This window comes from Lissotriton helveticus, chromosome 5_1 (genome assembly GCF_964261635.1).
Source record: "Lissotriton helveticus chromosome 5_1, aLisHel1.1, whole genome shotgun sequence".
In the NCBI taxonomy this organism is placed as follows: Eukaryota; Metazoa; Chordata; class Amphibia; order Caudata; family Salamandridae; genus Lissotriton; species Lissotriton helveticus.
Window position 1 is genome coordinate 1,776,186,308 of NC_136065.1, and position 17,769 is coordinate 1,776,204,076.

General features: G+C 47.8%; 1 protein-coding gene across 2 annotated transcripts in view; it reads right to left on the reverse strand.

The window, feature by feature from the left end:
* Positions 1 to 17,769, reverse strand: part of MAP3K3 (mitogen-activated protein kinase kinase kinase 3) — a 2,022,699-nt gene that overhangs the window by 181,655 nt on the left and 1,823,275 nt on the right. Inside the window, exon 16 of one of the 2 annotated variants that reach the window (XR_013594968.1) lies at positions 15,424 to 15,592. The exons of the other annotated variant lie outside the window; for it this stretch is intronic. The gene's annotated coding sequence lies outside the window, so the exon portion shown is untranslated. The remainder of the gene's footprint in view (positions 1 to 15,423; positions 15,593 to 17,769) is intronic. 2 annotated transcript variants of the gene reach the window in all.

Genomic DNA, 17,769 nt, shown 5'->3' on the forward strand with positions numbered 1-17,769 from the left:
CCATCAAAGGGCATGACCATGAGGGAAGCCTGGACATCCCCAGAAAAGCCAGAAGTTCTCACACAGGCATAGCGTTGAACAGCCACCATCGATGAAATCAATCTGCCTAGCGAGTCGGTTGTGTCAATACCACAACAAATGGTGAACTTTGCCGCATCTCTCCCGCCTGGTACTGCTTGGGAGAGGATGGCCTGGGCCTTCTCCAGGAACTGTTGTAGCACTTCTATCCAACTGTTCCAAAAAACAAACCAATTGACACGCAAGAAGCTATTGGTGATGTTCAGAGACAGTGGAGCATGTAGGCTAATAATCAAAGTAAGAGTCATTTTCATACAATGTTATTTATTGCATGGACATAATTTCAACTGATGTGGGTGTGGGATCCATTTTATTTCAGGTTCCATCTTGTGACACTCAATAGTATCAAACCTGCAGACGGTGCACAGGCTGTTGGCCTTTAAGTGAACTTGAAATGTCTGTATTTTTTCTATAACCACAAGACCTTGAGAAGTGACCAAGTCACCAGTGTACGTGACAAGCTGATGCTATGCTTCTCTTGCTGATTTAATAAATTAATGGCCATGTATAGCTAAGGACCTTATTCTGAATAATGATTGGATAAATGAGTGAAAAAACCCTATTGTTTCAACGAGCAGCTGGCTCTCATTTGCTGTGTATCATTTGTGCAATATGTATTGTAATCTATAAAAACCCATTTTAACTTCTGTATTTTGAGTGGGTCCACTTGGCAACTTGCTCCTTGAGCCCTGTTTTTTTTTTCACAACAAAATGTTATTTGCCAACAGCCAGAGGATGCCCCTCAGGGCGTTACACAAAAACAAAATTGAATACGAATCACGAATACTGATGTCGACATTTTGCAGTAAGATACATAATAAACATTTCTGTACATGACAACTGTTCATGATAACAAATTACCATTGTGTCACCCACTCACAGTATATATAAGGCATAGAAAATATATCTAATACCAGAGATTCTATATCACAATCATCTGTAAATCCCCCCGTGGCAGTCATATTCAAGTTATTCCGCTGGTAAATCAGGAATAGGCTCCAGGTAAATCCCCCTATAGTCTGCCCGAATGTCTGACAGAATATCGACGGACTGGAAATCGACCTACAAAAATATCAACACAAAATTATCGAAGTCCAATCTACATAAAGGTAAGTACAAACATATTGGGGATAAAATATCGTTGTAAAAAATATCGATGTTAAAGATTTCGTTTTTTTAATGTTTTAATAATCATGTAAAATTTAGTAAATAATACATATAATTAAAAGAAATATAGTTACAAAAAATAAAACATTTATAAATAATAACTAATACATATAATGTTAAAATTAATTAAACATATAAGTTAATATATATATACTTACTCCACAGAGTGACAGTAGGGAAAGCGCTGGATAGCACAGGGGTACAAATTACTATACCCACTCCAGTAAGTGCAACAGTAGGGAAAGCGTTGAATAGCGGAGGGGTAAAAATTACTTTTCCAACTCCAGAGAGTGCAACAGTAGGGAAAGCTCTGGATAGCGTAGGGGTACAAATTACTATTCCCACACCAGTAAGTGCAACAGTAGGGAAAGCGCAGGCTACCGTAGGGGTAAAAATTACAATTGCCACTCCAGAGAGTGCAAAAGAAGGGAAAGTGCTGGATAGCGTAGGGGTAAAAATTACTATTCCTACTCCAGAGAGGGCAACAGTAGGGGAAGCATTGAACAGCGTAGATGTTAAAAATAACAAACTTATATATAAAATAAATATTGCAATTAAATAATAATTTATTAATAAATTTACAAACAAATATTAGAAACTAAAAATATATCAAACATAATAATTACTTTAATAATATTAAATACTTCCCACACTATTCCCCAATAAACACACAACACACTCCACATCAAATTTCAATTGTGGAATTTGATTTGCAATTAATAAATAATTAAAAATACATTAATTATCAATAACAATAAATAATATTTAATTAACATTAATAACCAATTAATTAATTAGCAAACAAATCATTATCAATACCCAATGTTTCTTAATTAATTACTTAATTACAAATAAATTACTTCCCACGCTATTCCCCTATAAACCCACAACCCAATTAATTAATTAACAATACATTAATTATTATATCCAATCATTAAAAATGAATAATTACTTAAAAAAATGTAAATTACTTCCCACCCTATTCCCCTATAAACCCACAACCCGCTGCAGAAATAAAACACAAAGGGGTCGATTCCGATTCGGGAAACAAATTCGTACGCCGATTCGTATTCGTAGCCGTTTCCGTACGAATCATACAAATCTGTCCGAATCGCGTGGTACGATCTGTATGTAAAAAATACGTCCGAATATTTGCGAACCGTCCGAAAAACAAGGGGAAAACCGTACGAAACGGACCATGAAAGAGAACCGTACGAATCGTAAACATGCCGTACGACCCGACAAGTACGATCCAGACCCGGGAAACAGAATGCTATTTGTACGGAAAACGTCGCGTATGAGCTGCGATTCGTACAGAAAATTTTGCGTATGAGCGAGCCACTAAATCAAATATGAGACGAACCCCCCTGAACGAAGCGCACACGAACCTCGTAAAAACGTCGCATATGAGCGTCCCACAAAATCCAATATGATACGAACCCCCCTGAACAAAGCGCAAGTGAACCATATAAAAACGTCGCGTATGAGCGACCCACAAAATCCAATACGAGACGAACACCCCCTGAACGAAGCGCACGCGAACCCTGTAAAGACGTCGCGTATGAGCGACCCACAAATCCAATACGATATGAATCCACACTGAACGAAGCGCACGCGAACTCCGTGAAACAGCACAAGGATGTAGAAAACGACTAGTACCGCGGCAACGTCGCGTTGCACACACAAATAAACAGAAGCAAGTACAAGTAAACGAGCCGTACTCAAACACGCGGACGCTGTAAAACAGCAAAAGGAGTGTGAAAACGACTCGCACAACACCACAAAACACGTCTCCAGTGTACAAACCATGGAAATGAATGTCCTGGCCAGATCCAAACAGGCAAACAGAGGGGCTAACTCAGAAACACCCTTTATAACACACCCACCAAAAATTCAAACTAAGCCCCACCCACAAATGGACCAATAAAAAGGGCCCACACACACAAACCATGATCCTTTGCAACAGACACACTGACAATACACCACCAACTGCACACATCCACCTTCACACATTCCCCCATTCACATTCTGACCCACACCCCCCTTCACATTCAGACCCACACACCCACATCCATACACACCGTCACCCCACACCATGTCCGCACAGAAGAATCCAAAGTTCACAAAGGAGGAGATGGAGATCCTTGTAGATGAAGTCATCAGAGTCGAGCCACAGCTGTTTGGCACATTGGTCAGACGGACCAGCATAGCTGAGAAAACACAGCTGTGGGAGAGGATAGTCAATAAGGTGAATGCTGTTGCACCAAACAGACGCACAAGGAAGGATTGTCAGGCCAGGTGGTACGATCTGCGGAGGATGATCAAGCAGAAGATGGACGAGGACTACCAACAGAGCCAGCTCACTGGAGGTGGTGGTCCCCGCAGACCAGTAAAGTACGAGCCCTGGGAGGAGAAGGTGATGGCCCTGCTACCGCCGGTGGGAGTACATGGAATTGAAGGAGTCGTAGAGCCTGGTGAGTACACAAACAACTCATGTAACATGGGGGTAATGGCATCCACACTCCAGGTACAAAAAATGCCTGCACCAACCCCCAAGCGCTCACCGACCCACAACTACATCCAAAAACAACACTAATGCCACAAACAGGTGTATTCCCCATTGAGAAAGCCATGCCATGCCATGTCCCATGCTACAGGAAGCACAGACCCAAAAATGGACGTCCGGTATGCTGGGAGGGTGGGTGTCACAAAATGCATTGTGGGACTCCAAATAAAAGATCCAATTGCATGGGCGTCCGCAGGGGGGGGCAAGAGGGGCTCTTCCCCCCCCTGGATCGCCAATGCATCTAGTGTGGGCCAGTCAGGGCCGGACCTAGTCCATCATGCTTTTGAAATGGTGACATTGTTCCAGGTGGCAGACCCCTCCATTGGGTGGGAAGGGTGCAAGGGGGTGGCCGAAAAGGGTGCAAGGCAGAGTGGAGAAGGGTGCAAGGTAGAAAAGGGTTCAAGGCAGAGGTGGAGCAGGGTACAAGGGGGAGGGGGAGCAGGGTGCAAGGGGGAGGGGGAGCAGGGTGCAAGGGGGAGCGGGAGGTGGGTGCAAGGGGGTGGGGGAGAAGGGTACAAGGGGGAGGGGGAGAAGGGTGCAAAGGGGAGGGGGAGCAGGGTGCAAGGGGGAGGGGGAGAAGGGTGCAAGGGGGAGTGCGAGAAGGGTGCAAGGCAGAGGGGAGAAGGGTGCAAGGTAGAAAAGGGTTCAAGGCGGAGGTCGAGCAGGGTACAAGGGGGAGGGGGAGAAGGGTGCAAGGGGAGGGGGAGAAGCGTGCAAGGCAGAGGTGGCGCAGGGTACAAGGGGAGGAGGAGGGGGAGCAGGGTGCAAGGGGGAGGGAGAGAAGGGTGCAAGGGGAGGGGGAGAAGGGTGCAAGGGGGAGGGCGAGAAGGGTGCAAGGGGGAGGGCGAGAAGGGTGCAAGGGGGAGTGCGAAAAGTGTGCAAGGCAGAGGGGAGAAGGGTGCAAGGTAGAAAAGGGTTCAAGGCGAAGGTGGAGCAGGGTTCAAGGTAGAAAAGGGTTCAAGGCGGAGGTGGAGAAGGGTACAAGGGGGAGGGGGAGAAACGTGCAAGGCGGAGGTGCGCAGGGTACAAGGGGGAGGGGGAGCAGGGTGCAAGGTGGAGAAGGGTGCAAGGGGGAGGGGGAGAAGGGTGCAAGGCAGTGGTGAGAAGGGTACAAGGGGGATGGTGATGAAGTTAAAAAATTCCCCACCACCAGAAACATTTCTGTGGACGCCCATGCCCAATTGCCCTCATCCCATGTGGCCCAGGTACACACCCATGCACCATGCTCAATGCACAGAGAGTGGGAAAGTACTGACAAGATAGCTGACACTGGGCCCTGGTGTAGGCAGCACAAGGCCCCTTGGGACCAGTGAAAACTAAAACACCAGGACAACAAGGTCAGATATATTTGACAGGAACTTACAACCACTGTCATGGCAGCATGCTCCATGCGGGGACAGCCACACCACGAGGGAGGGCCAGTTCCAAATAAGACTGCAACTACCAGCACGGCCTGTCACACACCCCTTACACAAACATACCCTCCTGGGACAGGCAATGGAGTGCCCCACTGTCACAATGGTCATGTAACACAACAAAACCAATACAGATTTGCAGAAGCACCCAAGCAAAAATGCAAGGTGCAGATTCACAAGCCCCTTGCACTTCTTCCACGCCGCCCTAGCGTCACCTTTGTGATGCAGCGGCTGCACAAAAGTGGTGCTGTGTATTTACAAGGTGACGCATCTGGGAGATGTGTCACGTTCTAAAGCCCTGCACCAGAAGTAAGTGTACTGGTGCGGCGGGGGGTTGTTTGTTCCTGCGCAGCAACACCTCACAAAAGTGGCAGAGTGAGACCTACAAGATTTCACTCTGTCACTTTTAAGCACATGCTGCATCAAAACCCAGTGCATGCTTGAAGCAGGCGTAAGGATTGATGCAGCATTGTGCATATAGGGCCCCACAGAGCATTGCTGGAGCTGTGTTGGGGCCGGTGACGCAACTCCAGATATTTTCGCCACTACTACGGCACAGATGCGTGACGCAGCTGTGCCGTTTTCCCCCTTGGTGCTCCCCATTGTAAATGTGTCACATCCATGCTGGCATAGCTGTGGTGCACAATGACTGGCCAATCCCTGCTGATATGCAGGGCTGTGCCAGTTATTGTAAATATGCCCCCACATGTCAATGACTCCTGAGCACAGATCAATCTGACCCCACAACATACCCATCCACAAGTGAACATTGAGGACAATCCAAAGCATAGACAACTATCAGGTAGAACAGTGCCAACTACAATGTGTATGAAAAATGGATGTTGCATTAAATGACATTAACATTGCCTGTCTCTCACACCCACAGGGCAATATGCGGAATCTCGACCCCAACAATGGGGGAGATGAATCACAGTCCCAAGCTCCGCAGGACCCTCATTCCACCGACAGCGACGCCTCTCACCACTCCATGGATGACCCCGACCAATCTGGCACCTCTGGTGCCCAAACCCGTGCAGCAGCTGGATCAGGAACTACTGCGCCAACCACCACCACCATTCCTGCCACATCCCAGCAGATATCTCGAAGCCTTGCCCACAGTCAACAACAGAGCCAGTCTGACAATGAGGGACAAGGTTCGCCGGGCACCCAGGAGGTGGCAGACAACACCACCACTGCCATCCCTCAGGGGTCCCGTCGACCCGATGTGCCCACAAGGGCAGGCCAGGCTCGTGTGGGCAGGCCGAGCAACACGCCAGTCAACAACAACATCAAGGACGGATAGAGGCAAGACTGGCTGAGCTCCTGGCGGTGCACAGGGACATAAACTCTGGCGTCGCAGCACACCAGGGTGGCATTCGGCCACTCCCGGTGGGGCCCAATGATGAAGCATGTCACCAACTAGTGGTGAGTGAGGGCCTTCTTAAAAACCTATCAAGGTTTCATTTACAAATGTAATAGACTGTGCACCAGTCCACTTGCTGACAAATTAACCTTTTGTCTTGTAGTCACTACAATTGTGTCGCTCCTTTGTTGTTTATTAAAACCTGTATGAGTTCAGTAGGTCTACCTTTTCCCAGGTGGCTTAACTGTTGTTGTACTTCACAGGAAAGTCCGCCAATGTGGCAAGAGTGTTGGATCAGTCGCTGATCCAGTGTGTGAGGTTACAGGGTGTGGTGGTGGCGTTGGTTTGAGTGTCCTAGGCGAGGGTGCCACACAGCTCGTCTGTGGTGACTTACGTCAAGCATCTCTGGGGCATCTGTAGCGGAGTGTGGGGCAGTGTGTTGCTTGTCGGAGAACTGGATGCAAATGTTGATGTACCAATGAAGGATGGTGGTGTGGTTGTCCTCCTGCCAGAAGTTGCTGTCCCCCTGCCACATGTAGTCTGTGGAGGTGAGGGCCTGCGTGCTGATGTAGTTGTTGATGACTTAGCGGAATTGTGGGTGTAGGCCTGGAGATCTGTAGATGAGTGTTAGACTGAGGATGGTCAGGGTGTTGGTTTGAAACATGAAGTGCAGGTGCTTCACAATGCTGAGTGTGTCCCTGTTGTTGTATGTGACTCTGAGGGTGTACTTCAGAATGAATTGCAATTTATCCTCCTGGATTGTTGGTGTGGTCCCTGCGGGTGATCTTGCATCAGACTGTGATGGCAATGTTGAAGTTGTGTGCTGAGGATGCGTTCAACCAGGTTATTGTAATGAAGGCAATGTGTGGGGCTGTTGTGTTGAGGAGGTAACAGAGTTCAATGGCGTGCTGGTGGATGGAGTGGGTGTGCAGTAGGAGGCACATGACCTGGTTGTACGGACATGGTCTGTGAGGCGGGGCAGCGCGGTGTAGGCAGTAGGAGTTACACACACAGCATGTGAAGCTGTCGTGTGTGCGCTTAGGGGTTGCCTGATAGCAGGTGGTTGCTTGTCTGTTGTTCATTGTTTGGAGGGTGGCTGGAGCATGAGTCTGTTGTGTTACGTGGGTCATGCAAGGACCAGAGGGTCTTGCACTGTGCTCGTTGCAGGTGCTGACATGCGCTGACGTTCCTGCCTTTGGCACGGATATGGCGCTACAGTGGCACAGACAAGCTGCTGCCTGCATTAAGAATGGGGGGAGGGAGGAGCTATTGGGAGGCGTGTGGTTTGCAGAAGAAAACAAGTTACTTACCTGTAACTTTGGTTTCCCAGTATTGGTACTTTCATAGATTCCCATGCTTTGTATCATTCCCCGTCGTCGGAATGGGAGCCTCGGTAACATAAAAATACCATAGCAGTAGGTACAAAAGAGAAAGAAAGGCCTAGGCCTCATCTCATTTTGTAGCCTATCCGCCTCTTTTTGTAAAAGAGACCAAAAAATTGTAACAACCAATCAGAGTAGCCTCACCCCATAGAACCTTCCTGAGAGAGCCTCAGAGCCTAAGATTTTCGTAGCCGTTGTGTAAAAGTAATTACATTTGCTGAAGGCTGAGCTTTCCCAGGGGAGGCGGTTGGGTGCATGGGAATCTATGAAAGTACCAATACTGGGGAACCAAAGTTACAGGTAACTTGTTTTCTTGCCCCAGTATTGGACTTTCATAGATTCCCATGCTTTGTATCAGAGTAGCTAGCAGTAAGCCATAAATGCACATTTTGTTACATGCATATCAGCATAACACAGTATAAGCATTATCATCAAATACAAAATGTGCAATAAAGGAAGGAGGGATAGAAGGGAAAGATCACCGCTCACTAGAATAAATTCCTCAGGAGTGCTTGTCCGACTGCTGCGTCACTTCTTGTGGAGGAATCCAAACAGTAGTGTCTCGTGAACGAATGGGCACTGCTCCAAGTAGCTGCCCTACAAATGCCCTTGATAGGGACACCAGAGAACAAAGCTGTAGACGATGACACTGATCTCGTAGAATGAGCCTTGATCCGTCCTTTCAGCGGCTTCCCTGCCGCCTGATGACAGAACTGAATTGTGCTGGCAATCCATCGTGATATCCCCTGCTTTGACAGGGGTAAACCCTTTCTTGGAGCGCCAAAAGCGACAAAAAGTTGCGATGTCTTCCTGAATGCCTTTGTACGTTGAAGATAGAACTTTAAGCATCTTTGAACATCCAAAGTGTGGAAAGACCTATCCGCCAGAGATGAAGGTTGAGGAAAGTAAGACTTCAGCACTATCGGTTCGTTTAGGTGAAAATCCGAAGGAACTTTTGGGATACATTTTGGATTTGTCCGTAAAATCAAAGACTCCTTTTTGAACTGTGAGAAAGGTTCAACAATCGTGAGAGCTTGAAGCTCTCCCACCCTCCTAGCTGTTGTTATCGCTAGAAGAAAAGCAACTTTCCATGACACAAACTTCATGTCAGCTTTATGGATTGGTTCAAAAGGAGCCCTCATGAGATGGGCAAGGACCAGGTTGAGCTGAAAATCCTCTCCCTCTCGCACCTCTGAAAGAAACTTTGCGGTAATGCAATGTCCCCAAGGACCTTGCCGTGTCCGTGTCCTTCTTGATGTCTTCAAGGGCATCATCTACACGCTTTCCAAAAAGCATTTCTCCGTCATAAGGTAAGTCCAAGATCTTATTTTGAACTTCCTGGCGAAACCAGGTTGCCCGCAGCCAGCCCTGACGCCTTAAAACTGCTGAACCCGCTAGAGCTCGGAAAGCGGTAGTTGCTATGTCCATAGCACAATCTATCACCTCTGAAGATGAACGCTCCCCTTCTACCAGTATCTTTCTGGCCTCACCTTTTGCACTATCCGGAAGTTGGTCAACAAATGGGGATAAATCGCACCACATCTGGCGATCATATCTACCCAAGATAGCAAGAGCATTAGCAGCTCTAACCAGCAGGCTAGCAATAGAAGAGAACCTTTTCCCCACATTGTCCAGACGTCTCCCTTCCTTGTCTGGCGGTGTCGTAAGGGGCGCCGATGGATTCTTGGACTTACTTTGCACTGCCTGGGAAATAACTGAGTCCGGCTTCGGTAGACCAGTCAGGCAAGCGGGACTGCTTTCTGGAGCTTTATACTTCTTCTCCAGCCGGGGAAGAACAGGGATGACTGTAGCAGGATTCTGCATCACCTTAGTACCTTCCGACCACACATGTTCAATTATCGGTATTGAACGGATGGATTTTCTATAAGGCTCTTTGAAGTCGTAAAGAAAACAGTCTGATTGCACTGTCGTAATTGGAAGGCCAAATCTCTTGGACACCCTCTCCATAAGATTATGGAAATCTCCAATGTCTGCTGGAGGGGAGATAGCAGTATCCGGCACTGGTGAAGCTGGATCTTGAACAACATCATCGTCCCAACCTCTATCCGGGTCATGAGGTGGATCTACCTGAAGATCTTCATCAGATGAGACATTATCATCCTGAATAGTCACAACCTCCTAATGTCTTTCTCTTGGTTCTGGTTCCGAAACTCGAGAAACCAGAGGCGTCACTGCAACTGCCGGAGCAGATGGAGAAGGAGGATGCTCTTGGTGGTCCAAGGGTTGTGACGGAAACCTTTTCCTGTAGTCTTGTAGCATCATCTGTAAGTCCGTTATTAGAGAGGACGGCATTGCCACCATATCCTGACGCGATTTTTGTGGAGGCTTCTCTTGTTGAACAAAATGGCGTTCTTCTGTATAGTATTCCTCAGAATCTGAATCGTGATATTTTACTTGGAGATCGGATGGGCTATAAGCATCCCCGTAAGGACCATCCTCATCATCATCAGACTCCTCCTCAAGAAGCAATGTTGGAGGTAATGGTGTTACAGGGCGAGGAGATGTCATCTCTGGAGTGATTTGCTGCCTCTTTATAGAGATGTGGACCCTTTGAATCGTCGACGACCTCGTCGACGGACTCGTCGTCCACGGAAATACCGGCAAAATCATCGTCGACGGGACCGTCAACGGAGGGATGGACCAAATCGACGGAGGATTGATCGTCGACGGTGTCGTCGACGAGCTCGTCGTCAGAATCATCAAAGCTGTCGTCATTGTCGTCGTCGCTGCCGTCAACGATATCTTCGTCATCATTATCGTCGATGTCGAAGATGTAAACACCATCGTCGACGAGCAGGAAACAGATACCTTAAACGTCGACGAAGATATCAATGCAGCCGCCGTCGACGGAGCTGTAGCTGAACCCAAGTCCTTTTTGGAAGTTGCGTCGACGTACTAGATGATTTTGTTGTCGACGGACGTGGTTTCTTGTCCGATCTTCCTTCCTGAGGGACAGCAGAAGGTTTCTTGAATACCTTCTCCTTTTCAGATGGCTGAGAAGCAACAGAAAGGCTTTTCTGTACCTTCTTAGATGACTGTGTCTCCTCAGTCTGTCCCAGCCTCTCCTTTACACCTCGGTGAGGAGATTGTTTGGGACTGGGCCTTTCAGACCTATCAGAGGTCTTTTGTAAGGCTTTAACAGGGAGCTCAGTAGAAGTTGAAGGGGAGGACCTACCCCTTTTCTTGGATCTTCTGGAGGACGCAGCTGAGGAAGAATCCTCACTGTCAGATGACAAAACCTCCTTGCATGACTTCATTTTTTGCAACTAAGTCAACAAGCGGCCTTCCCTGTCTCTCAAGGTCTTCGTAAAGAATGTTCTGCAGATCTTACAATCTGTGGCCTTGTGATCTGGGTACAAGCAGTAGATACAGTCTTTATGCTTATCCTCAACCAACAGCCTCTTCTTTGAGCAGGTAGCACAAGCTCTAAATAACGCCTTCTTCTCCTTGTCAGACATAGTAAAGTTGAAGAAATGGAAAAAATTCCAAACTGAAGAGAAATCTGAGCAGAGTTCAGTAGAGACTCCCTAAGCACAACGTGCGGTAGAAAATCTGAGGTTCTGAGGCTCTCTCAGGAAGGTTCTATGGGGTGAGGCTACTCTGATTGGTGGTTACAATGTTTTGGTCTCTTTTACAAAAAGAGGCGGATAGGCTACAAAATGAGATGAGGCCTAGGCCTTTCTTTCTCTTTTGTACCTACTGCTATGGTATTTTTATGTTACTGAGGCTCCCATTCCGACGACGGGGAATGATACAAAGCATGGGAATCTATGAAAGTCCAATACTGGGGCAATCAGGGTACTCGGTGGTACGGTGCCGCAGGGTAGGCAGCAGCAGGAATGAGTGAACACCTGACGGCGGAAGGGGTGAGACACCAGGCAAAAAGTAGCACACAAAGACAAGGAGGTTAAAAAAGGCACAGTGTAACAGGTGTATGGAAAGGAAGGAGTGTCTGTTTACTCATGGGTCACTCAAAGAAAATGGATGAACAATCACCAAAACTGACAGGCATAGGATCAGGCACCAAAAGGCCAAGCTGCGCCCAGGACACACAGTATCAGCAGGTGTTGCCTGCCCGTTGTGGGTAGCAACCTGAACAAATACATACACAACCAAGTACTGCATGCACAATAGGGATCATTAGCCATGAATAACTGCATGCATGTTGGCAAAGTACACATACTCCCATATGCACAATCTTTGTCAATTATGCCATAGATGACGCATGCAAAGTGGCAAGAGATCTGCGGTGACAGTGATGAGGCACATTGTACTGTGGTGAACACATTTACTACACAAATTGATCAAGTATGTGTTGAGGCCATGCTGCATAAGCCAATGTCCATGGCCAGTGCCATTGCTCAGAAGAAATGAACAGTCATGTAATGAGTATACCTGTACTGCTGGTGAACCAATGTGCACAGGACTGCCTGTGACTGTCAGGGCCTTGAATCCCCTGAAATGTGTGATGCTCAAAGAGGTCCATCTCCTGATAGCCCCTTGGTCTGAGTAGAAACGACAGACTTAAAAGGGTGATCAGGCGAGGGAAGGAAAGGAAGGGAACAGCAGGGAGGGAGATCTGAAACAAAGGTAAACAAGCATAAGGATTCAACACTTCTTGTCACTGAATCACAGAGTACCTCAGGACCTATACTGTAACAGTTACACCTGTAAAGGAAAACAACAGCCACTGTATCCTAGTTGGGATCACAGTAATGAAAGTGCTACTAGATCTGAGGATCAAACAAGGACATAACTAATCACTTCATAAGAAGGATGTTCCATACGTTTACATGTATTTATCCAGCAGTTAGTTATCAACATACCCAAAAAGTCTTAACAGCCACGTAACTGGTAAATTTGAGCTTACTTTTGGATGAGTACTACAAGCCCCTGCTGTGAAAACAGAGATGAACAATCCCCATGAATTAATAGCACATGGAAAGGTAATAAAACACCATAACACACCAAAGATTATGTTGTACGAGTAGCAAAAGAAACGGCCCATATTATGATCCTGTTTAAAGGACTGTGCAATTAGCACAGGGATCACAGAAGACACATAAAAGGTAGCAGAGTATTGCAGCGATATGAAGGGGGGATATCGCTCTGCAGGCTGCCTCAAGGCAATTAAAGCCATGCGTTAATCCTGAAAATCACAGTGTATGAATAAGGTCCAATAAACCGAAATCCAAATGCACTGCAGCGCCACTCACAACAATCCGTAGTTACCCCAGGGAATCAGTGAGGCTCAAGAAGGGAAATTACACATCCCCCGCAAGAGCCTTAAGAAGCTTGTCCAACGAGGGAGGGAATTTGGGAAACACAAGGAAGCCCCGCAAGAGCCAGTCATCGGCTCGTCCAACTGGGCTTTGAAATGCCAAACAGAACAAGCTGCTGGGCCTGAACTCAACAGAGAGTAATGATGAGCGATGGCACAAAAGCACCCCTACCGTGAGCAGGATATGCAGCGCGCCACAGGAGAGTCCTGGAATTAACGGGACCCGAGTGGTGTCACGGAAGCATTTACATTTGCTACAGCGCAACGTTGTGACGTCATCAGCGCAACGTTCTTGGCTTCATGGGAATAGAAATTTGTCTGCCAATACCGAGAAGGCTTGCAAAGCAGTGTTCTCCACCGGCCCAGAGTCAGCGACGTGACAGTGACATGGCATACTGGCACAAAGGGCAATGCATCCATGCGAACAGACTCGCAGGACAGTTGACAGAACATGTGGGACATACGCTGGCCCACACCTTCACAACATGGTTGTTGGAAATCAAAATGTACTGGCACACAAGATTAAGTGGATGAGCCAAACACATCCTACTGCACACAGCGAGGCTGCACTTCCCCATAGAGCCTGTTGTTGTGATGTCACACACAATGTCAAGCCGTGGTATACGCAATGTGTCAGGGGCAAGGTTTACACACATTGATGCCTTCACCAGAGTCCACACTCCACTACAGATGACTGTCAAGAAGGGTGACTTGCATGTCATGGAAGTGGTGCAACATGTAAGTTGATCCATGGTGCTGAGGCATGTATGCATGGTATTACAACATGCTCAGAAACAGTTCCCACACATTCCCAAACCGTACCAATAACAAACAGCCTGTTTGGATCTCTTACCCGAACTGACATTTACACATGTCCGTGCATGGAACGCTGATTCAGCCCAGGTAGCAATCATCATGAGGAATAGCAGGAGGACTAAGATGACACAAACAGACAACAGGCACAGCAACCTGGGAATGACAGACACACAAGAGTTCACCGGTAAACATCTTTGCAAAGGACATGGTCAGTTACGAAACAGGAACAATGTAGGACACATGCAAATTTCAAGGAAAGTAATTGCGCATTACTGTGTGGCATGACATCAGCACTTGCGTGACACATCAGAACACACATCAGAGTCACTTTCCATACAGTCAGCTGGACACACACATTGCAACACATGCCACTCAATGCTCCAAGCTTGCCCACTCATTCACAGTGACTCACAATTATGAGAAGAAGTTGCGTATGAGCTGACTCCGGATATCATCCTCCTCCTCCTCATCACTTGCATCGTGACCAAGCCCTTGATCCTCAACGGGTGGATGTTCCTGCTCCTCAGGATCCAGGATGAGTGGCACTGCCTTCTCAACTGCCATGTTGTGCAGCATGCAGCACACAATGAAGATCTTAAAGACCTTGTCAGGTGCATATGGGAGGGATCCGCTGGTCTTATCGAGGCACCGGAATCGTCTCTCAAGAGGCCAAACTTCCTCTCAATCACTCGCCTGGTCTGCCCGTGTGTATTATTGTACCGCTGATCGGCAGGTGTTCTTGGGTTGCGGAAAGGTGTCATTAGCCATGGCATGTTGGGATATCCCGAGTCCCCTACATAGAGAAATCATGTAAATAAGTTGGTCAGGAGATGCCGTCAGAGCAAAAGATACTGAAACACACAGGACAAACAGAGTCAACCACCAACAAGACATGCCCGCTCGTTGCGCAGCTGCAGCATAATTTGTGGCACCCTGCTACGCCTCATGATGAATGCATCGTGTGCCGATCCTGGAAAACGTGCACAAACGTGGGAAATCAGCATGTTAGCAAGACACACCACAAGGGCATTTATTGAATGATAATGTTTATGGTTGCGGTATGCCTGCTCCTGTGCCTGTGGTGGCACCAAAGCCACATGTGTCCCATCAATGGACCCAATGACATGTGGCATCCCTCCCAGGGCAGAGAAATCACCTTTGACAACTCTCAACTCTTCAGGAGTCGGAAATTTGATGAATTCATAAATTTGCTCCAACATGGTTGCCAAAACATCACGCAGGACAAGGCTGAACATTGTCTGTGACATTGCACCTACATCAGCTATGGTTAATTGAAACATACCGGTAGCAAAAAAATGAAGGGCTGCCATCACCTTTATCTTGGGGGTCAGCGCAGTAGGATTCCTGTAGAGCGGTTGGAGATGTGGTGCCAGCTTGTTTGTCAACTCCTGAATCAACTGTTGAGTGAATCTGTAACGTCGGATGCAGGCACGTTCCCTCATGGTAGCCAAGTCTTGGAATGGCCTTGGTAGAGGCGGTGCCCTGCAGGACATATTTGGGAAAAATGTAGATTAACAGTCAGCCAACATCAATGGCAATGTACATAGCACATGCAAAACTGCTACTAGACATCAGGTCACTATGGAGTCTGGCGTCTGCAATACATCCAGGACACATATGCCAGCTTGCTGGCACTCCTACAAAAGAGGCAGATACACCTGTTGATTGACAAATAAACATGACATGCCCTGAAATGAGCTGCTGGGCCGGTCTAAGTGAACAGCCCGAGATATCACTGGAGTGACACACATCACCATACCTGCAGTGGATGGTTGTCATCCCATCCAGAGAGATGACTGCAAGGAACATGTACAGGTCACACGGAATGTCAAATGTACATATCAAACACATTGCGATTAAGGTGTACAGGTGACAACATAACTACACAGCCATTGTCACGATGCAGACATGTATGTCTAGGGAAATATGATGTCTGATGCCATCAGACCCAACAGCCGTGGGAATGCACATGTGGCATGGTGTGCGTAGATGTGAAACCATTGCCATCTCAACACAGACCCATGTTAGATGCACCAACAGCATATGCAGTTTACGGAACACAAACAGCAAGCTCAATATAACACATGACACACACCTGACATAGTCACATAGGGTCATGCTGAGCGTGACATGTAAATGTAAATGTAAATGTAAATGTACAGGAATTTATATAGCGCAAATCACCAAGCGGTTTCTAAGCGCTTGCTTAGGGAACCTGTCCTGGTATTCCCCTGTGAGATAACCCCGGCAGGGTATCCGCAAGGTGAAAGCCAGGCATCCCTCCGCGAGGGGCCGTTGTGGAGATTAAGCAAGCTATTGCCCAGAGTCGCAGAGTGTGAACCCGTGAATCGAGTAGGCACCGGAGCGAGAATTGTCGAGTCCATGGACATTTTAGGACTCAAGACCTCGCCGAGCGGGGAATTGAACCCTGGTCCCGGGCTGACCTCTGTTTCCAGGTCTGCCTCCTCTAACCAGTGAGCCACACTTCTCCACATGTCAGTTGACAAAGTGCCCCAGTCCCTGGCATCAGGAGACAGGTGCCAGTAGTGATGACTATGACATCCCCGTGTTGCTGTGCATGACAAAATCTGCCTAATGATACACATGGGACAAGTGTCAAGGTGATGTGTGCCACATAGTGCCCCATCACACATGACATGTGTCCACAGGTCATCACACATCGATTGTGCAACACGATAAGATGCCCTGTGCTATATCATTGGTTGCCACACCTAGGGCCTGCACATAAAAGTATGCAGTGAAAAGTACTTGATAGACATCCTTGTGCGAACCATACCCCTACATCCCTGCCGTGTGTGCACCTCGTATCACTATTGTAATGGTACCATACGTGAGTGTGTGAACCGCACCGTACCTCTGCATTCTCATCACCATGTGAAACGGACCGAACCCCTGCATTCGCATCACCATGTGAAACGCACCGTACCCCTGCAATCGCATCACCATGTGAAACGTACCGTGCCCCTGAATTCGTATCACCCTGTGAAACGTACCGTACGCCTGCGTGTGAAACGCGCCATGTGAAATGCACCGTACCCCTGCATTGGTATCAGCGTGTTAAACGCACTGTACCCCTGCATTCGCATCACCATGTGAAACGTACCGTACCCCTGCATTGACATCACCGTGTGAAACGCACCGTACCCCTGAATTCGCATCACCATGTGAAACGTACTGTACCCCTGCATTCGCATCACCATGTGAAACGTACCGTCCCCCTGCGTGTGAAACGCACCATGGGAAACGCACCGTACCCCTGCATTGGCATCAGCGTGTTAAACGCACCGTACCCCGGCATTCGCATCACCATGTGAAACGTACCGTACCCCTGCATTCGCATCACCATGTGAAATGTACCATACCCCTGCATTCGCATCACCATGTGAAATGCACCGTACCACTGCATTCGTATCACCATGTGAAGCGCACCGTACCCTGCGTGTGAAACGCACCATGGGAAACGCAACGTACCCCTGCGTGTGAAAAGCACTGTGTGGAAGGCACCGTACCCCTGCATTCATGGCGTGTGTGCGGCTCGTATCACTATTGCAATGGTGCCCTACGCGAGCACGTGAAACGCACCGTACCCCAACATTCATGGCATGTGTGTGCGGCTCGTATTACTATTGCAATGGTGC